This window comes from Agrilus planipennis, unplaced genomic scaffold, assembly GCF_000699045.2.
Source record: "Agrilus planipennis isolate EAB-ADULT unplaced genomic scaffold, Apla_2.0 scaffold22, whole genome shotgun sequence".
Classification (NCBI taxonomy): Eukaryota; Metazoa; Arthropoda; class Insecta; order Coleoptera; family Buprestidae; genus Agrilus; species Agrilus planipennis.
This window is the reverse complement of record NW_020438874.1, coordinates 795,560-802,320: the sequence shown is the minus strand read 5'-3', so window position 1 is coordinate 802,320 and position 6,761 is coordinate 795,560. Positions and strand designations below refer to the sequence as shown.

Sequence of the window (6,761 nt, the reverse complement as noted above, 5' to 3'; positions counted from 1 at the left end):
CTCATCCTTGCTAGATGCTAATACTGCTATATCATCTGCAAATCTAAGCATACTAATCTTTTGCCCTTGCACATCTATCCCTACAGTTGTACTGTCTTTAATGATACTGATTGCGTCTTCGATGTATAGATTAAAAAGTAGCGGCGACAATGTGCATTTCTGTCTTACTCCCTTCCTAATATTTACTTCTCTACGTTGCAGCCCCATCTCTATGTTGCCTATTGCTCTTTGTACAAACTAAGTATCAGTCTTCTATCTTTGTAACTCATCCCTACATTTTTAAGTATACTTATGAGGAAAGAAAGTTGGTTTACTCAGAGGTGTGGATAAAATCAGATACCAACACCAAAAATACAATTTATGGAAACTAAAACGTATAACAGGTATATATAATTGTACATTGGAAATCCTTATTGAGGAATGCACCTTTAAGGGACCATCTACACATGGTGATCTACACGTCGAGAACTACCACAATCCAGTTTCAAATTACGCATATGTTACTGATCTCGTTTTGTTTTATCGAAAATCTTTGTATTTGCTCCTTGTTTGACGATAAATTAGTTCTTTGTCAGGGTATAATTTGAATTTATTCTGCAATATCGTCGGTAGATTTTATCATTTTGTTCAGTCATTTTATGATGGAAAGTTAAGAAGCAAAAAAATTCACTTATTGTTTGGTACAATTCTCTAATGAATATTCTTTATTGTGTAGTCATATACGTTTGTTATACTTTCTGAAATTTGTACTAATAGAACGGTTTATTCCGGAGGATTTTACCATTTCAATGGGAACGGTAATGAGATAAAATCGCGGTGCACAAGGCGCGGGAGAAAGTCAATAAATCTCCCGCCGCCGCACTTTTAACTGAATATTTTGAATGGCGAATTAAAAGTCAGATTCTTCTGGGCTTTATAAAACAATGAATAATAGAGTAAGTTAATGCCGGCAACGGAAACCCATTTTTCTTTCTCGTAGCATTTGTAAGGGATGTTCATTACCAGCTTTTATTGTATAGGAAGCCGGAAAATTCATTCAAAAAGTTCATTGAACTCATCACTTCCACAATTTTAACTCATTATTAATTAGCGGGAATTAATATTTCGGTCGCAATATCCTACTAGACAAGCGCCTTTGTCTAGGGACTCGAAAACTCGAAAATGTTTATCCTTTCGTTTCCCTTTAGTAGGCAAGGGAAAACCAGCTATTGTACAGATGATATGAAGTCTATAGAATTCTTCTGAAGAAGCTGACAGTATACAAAGCGAAACGTTAAGTGCAAATTAACGGTCGCGGCTCAAGCCGAAAGACATATTTATATTAGAAAGGCGCATGGAAAAACAATTTCTTTTTATCCGGCATCTTAATATGACTCACCAAAAATTCTTTCGTTTAAAATATTTTAACTCAAGTCTTTCCGAAATAGTTTAAAATTGATATTTTGTCTTGTTTCTCTGCCTGAAATAGTAAATGGTTTAATATTTCAATTTGATACATCAATTTATACAAATCACTCAAGATTTTTTAAATATTAATTTGTTGAACACTTTAAATAGCTCAAACTCCAATGGCGAAACATGTGACCAAGCGCTAGAAGTGTCGTGTTTTGGTGTTTGAGTTATTTAGAGTGTTGTTTAATTTGTTGTACTTCAGATTGACGTTTTTGAGTAGCTCTTGTAGTAGTTTTGAGTAATAAATATTACGGATTTTTTAATTTTAAGCCGTAAAAATTGTCTTTGTGTACTTTACTTCTGTTGTTTACGATATCAACTTGAGAAAAAAAATAAAAAAATTATAAACGCTATGTAATATTGTGTAAGAGTTTCTTTAGATGTTATTTCAGTAATAATTTAGATTGGTAATAGGTACAACGTTATTAAATTTTGATTGCCTTATATACAATTTTTTTTTATGATACTGTAACTCGATGGTAGTATGGATAGAAAAAGAACTTTTCACGTTTTTTGTCAGTTTCCAATAAAAGTAAGCAATTCAGAACTTTTAAAATGAACAGACAGGTGGTATCATGTTTCGTTTTAAAAAATAATGCGATCTATTGGTCTTCGTCGCAGGGTTTTAGTTTCAGCACCCATAATGTACTTTACATTACTATCATAATGGTTTTTAAGGAGTAATTTATTATTCATAGTGACAATTATGGAGTAGAAAATGTAGGTATCTAGGGGTAACTTAATAACTATAGGTACTGAACTAAATTAATAATAAATTTTTGTATTTACGTATGTTCCACCTCAGTCAATCAATTCGTTGTTATGGTGCGGATAACACAAGCTACATATTTTACATAAAAAATCAGTATGACGAACGTTACATCAACAATTTTAAAATAAAATAAATTTTAAAAAACTGCAACCCTACCAGGGATAAACAAAATAAACTAAAAAGTAATAAGTAAGATAGGTGCTGATTGCCATAATAAGTCTCTAAGTATTAGACATTCCTGTTTATTTAATCCTATTAAAGTTTCACATTAATAACGCTATAAAATAAACCAATGAGATGCTGCCAATCAAAGATAAAGAACACGCACAACTATAGCATGAAATGCATTATAACGTTATTAATGTGAAACTCTCCCGGAAGACTTCAATAAAACTAAAAGAACATCAGGAGTGCTTAACATATCAAAAGACTTATCTTAATAAAAAGATGATAGCAATCAGCACCTAACTTATTGCATACTTGTTATTATATTTGTATTCATGTACTCTATTAAATAAAAGTATTTGTATTTGAATACTTTTTACAACATATTTTTTACAATTGTGCAAACTTGTTTCTTACTTTTCAGTTTATTTTATTTATCTCTAGTTGGATTACTGTTTTTTAGACTATGTTTTATTTTTACTTCCAATACTCAATCTCTTTATATTGATATGCCTGAAAGGACATGTAACTGACTATGAATAAGGCACGTTGAAGGCTTTAATCCCATGGCACCAGGTAGCGACGAGCAAATATGAATAAAGGACTTATCCTTACGTAAGGAAAAGGGGAATAAATGCTAATTCGTATTTATTGCGTTTTCTTTTATGAATATATAAAATTTCATTCGGGGTCCTGGTTGAATACGAACGGCTGATTCACTCCCTATCCACCTCACTCGTTGACTTATTAAAGTGTGCATTTAAAATTTATGCCTTCATAAGGAAATTGCCCAGCTTTACGACTTAACTCACGAACATTATACTTGCAGCACTTCCGCTTATTCAAACGAATTATGGAATTATTTATTGTATGTGTTGAATATCCCATTTGTACAGTTAATAAATCAAGGCATATTCATCTATACAGAACATCAGTTACCTATGTATTTTTTGCATTTAAGAGAAGTTGAGAAGTCACTCGTATAGATTTGCAAAGGCGTAATGAAACTTTTGATATACAGTGTAAACTCTATATAACGACACTCAAGGGACTGAACATTTTTCGGCGTTATAAAGAGCGGTCGTTAAATGGAGAGAAATAAAAGATATTATTTTATTATTCTATAATAATATGCATTTACCAATATAGTGCACATTTTGTAAACGAACATTATTATTCATACATTGCGTATAGCCTGTTATCTTCGTCTGATGTTTTTTGCTGCTCCAATATTTTAATTGTATTTTGTTACGTATCTTACTCATATCTTGAGATACTGCTGGATCAATTTGATTATATAAAAAGTATTTTTTTAGTAGTTTCGCTGCATCAAGTGCTTGTTTGATGCTTGGTGGAGGGACAGGATCGTCTTCTTCAACAACGTACACAGCTGCAGTTCTTATCTATTTCGGCAACTTAGAAAGTACTGCTTAGTGATTTATAATGCCGCATTGTTGTCGTTAAATAGAGTGAGCGTGATGCTATATAGAGTGTAATATTGTATAGAAAACAACGTAAACCAACCAAAGTCAAGCAATTTCGACGGTTTAAGGAGTTTGTCGTTAAATCGAGTGACGTTATAAAGAATTTACACTGTATTTATATGCGGTGTTGGATTTCATCATCATAAGGTCGTCAGTCCTAAGACTGGTTGAACACGCACCTCCATTCTTTTCTATCCTGAGCTAATCTTCGCATTTCCCTAAAACTCGAACATCCCAAATCCTTTTTTGTACTTCTGATTGTAAATTATTGAAATATTGACAATTAATTTTGTTAACATATTTGAAGAGGTGGCAAAACATTGTTGAATCTTTCAGGAGTTACTTTATTGATTTTCAACAATTTCTGTTTTAGTTCGTAATATTGAATAATTAATGTGAACTGAAATACTTCACTAAATAAAAAAAAACTATGTATTTCTTGTGGTAAAATGTGGTCATAATGAATAATAAATTACCTCTGAGAATCCATTTCGATGGTATAAAGTAAATCAGCACTGAAACTGAAAGCCTGTCGTGAATAGCAAAAGTCGCATTATTTTTTAAAAAGAAAGACAATACATGTCTGCTCATTTTAAAAGTTCTGAATTATTTACTTACTGCAAACTGGCAAAAAAATACCGGAAACATTCTTAATGCAGACACAAAAAGTGCGAATAATGTTACACAAGAAGAATATCCTTGCATAAATGTATATTTTTTTCAAGTAAAATTTCAATCTTAATTCGAATTTACAAATATTAGTATCAACATCAATTAAAAAACTAATTAAAAAACAATACAAATAATTAAGTCTGTACTGTAATGTACCTAACTAAGTAAAACTTCTTTCATTGTTTCAGATTCCACATAAACATTACTGAATCTTGGCAAAAGGACATCGCGAAACTTCTCAGTGTAAGTACAAAAACTAAGAATACGATTACACAAAAAGAATATCTTTAAAAGAATAAATGTATGTTTTTTCAAATAAAATTTCAATTGTAATTCGAATCTACAAATGTTAGCATCAACAGTAATTAAAAAACTATAGTGAAAGTCAGTAACAATTGAGAAACAATTTAGAAAAAATTTAACTGTACAATGATGTAAATTAAGTAATAGTTGTTTCTGTGTTTCAGATTCCATATAAACATTACTGAATCATGGCAAAAGAACACCGCGAACCTTCACAATGTAAGTACAAAAACTGTTAATACGATTACACAAAAAGAATATCTTTGTTAAAATGTATGTTTTTTCAAATAAAATTTCAATTGTAATTTGAATCTACAAATATTAGCATGAACATTAATTAAAAGAGTAATGGACAACACTAATAATTGAGAAACAATTTAGAAAAACTTATCTGTACAATGATGTAAATAAGTAATAGTTGTTTCTTTGTTTCAGATCCCATATAAACATTACTGAGTCTTGGCAAAAGGACACCGCGAAACTTTTTAGTGTAAGTATAAAAACTAAGAATACGATTACACAAAAAGAATATCTTTGTTTAAAGTTTAAAAGAATAAATGTATGTTTTTTCAAATAAAATTTCAATTGTAATTCGAATCTACAAATGTTAGCATCAACATCAATTAAAAAACTAATTAAAAAACAATACAAATAATTAAGTCTGTACTGTAATGTACCTAACTAAGTAAAACTTCTTTCATTGTTTCAGATTCCACATAAACATTACTGAATCTTGGCAAAAGGACATCGCGAAACTTCTCAGTGTAAGTACAAAAACTAAGAATACGATTACACAAAAAGAATATCTTTGTTAAAATGTATGTTTTTTCAAATAAAATTTCAATTGTAATTTGAATCTACAAATATTAGCATGAACATTAATTAAAAGAGTAATGGACAACACTAATAATTGAGAAACAATTTAGAAAAACTTATCTGTACAATGATGTAAATAAGTAATAGTTGTTTCTTTGTTTCAGATCCCATATAAACATTACTGAGTCTTGGCAAAAGGACACCGCGAAACTTTTTAGTGTAAGTATAAAAACTAAGAATACGATTACACAAAAAGAATATCTTTGTTTAAAGTTTAAAAGAATAAATGTATGTTTTTTCAAATAAAATTTCAATTGTAATTCGAATCTACAAATGTTAGCATCAACAGTAATTAAAAAACTATAGTGAAAGTCAGTAACAATTGAGAAACAATTTAGAAAAAATTTAACTGTACAATGATGTAAATTAAGTAATAGTTGTTTCTGTGTTTCAGATTCCATATAAACATTACTGAATCATGGCAAAAGAACACCGCGAACCTTCACAATGTAAGTACAAAAACTGTTAATACTATTACACAAATAGAATATGTTTGTTTAATTGTATGTTTTTTCAAATAAAATTTCAATTGTAATTCGAATCTACAAATATTAGCATCAACATTAATTAAAAAAGTATAGTGAATGACACTAATAATTGACAAAAAATTTGCTTGTATAATGATGTAAACAAGTAATAGTTGTTTCTTTGCTTCAGGTCCCATGTAAACATTACTGGATCTTGCACTAAGGGAACAGCTAAATTTTAGATGGTAAGTGTTTTTTATTGTTTATCAAAAGTTTTCAGCAATATTCAAGTTGTTCTCATATTATTTTAGATTTGATGGTGACCAGTTTTTGACATTGACGACATCCTTCTACCACCATGGACCTTCTCCACCCAGTCAGCATCTTTCAGAGAATGGGGGAAATTAACCACCTTTACGCATTTATGGTGCATGTAAATTATTATGTACTTTTTGTTATAAGGATATGTAAAAAAGTAGATTTATTGAACAAAATTTAAGTTAAATAACTTGAAACATTATTTATATAGTAATTTGTTAATTTTTTTTTTCATTAAAATTATATTATTAT

General features: G+C 29.8%; 1 long non-coding RNA gene across 2 annotated transcripts; it reads left to right on the top strand.

Moving 5' to 3' along the window:
• The first annotated feature begins 5,008 nt into the window (after positions 1-5,008).
• On the top strand, positions 5,009-6,701 carry LOC112906387. Of its 2 annotated transcripts, XR_003232310.1 has the most exons (5): positions 5,527-5,612; positions 5,829-5,883; positions 6,119-6,173; positions 6,382-6,436; positions 6,503-6,701. It is a non-coding gene; the product is annotated as an uncharacterized LOC112906387 (long non-coding RNA). The 2 variants fall into 2 exon arrangements; XR_003232309.1 differs by lacking the exons at positions 5,527-5,612; positions 5,829-5,883 and adding an exon at positions 5,009-5,067.
• Positions 6,702-6,761: the final 60 nt, after the last annotated feature.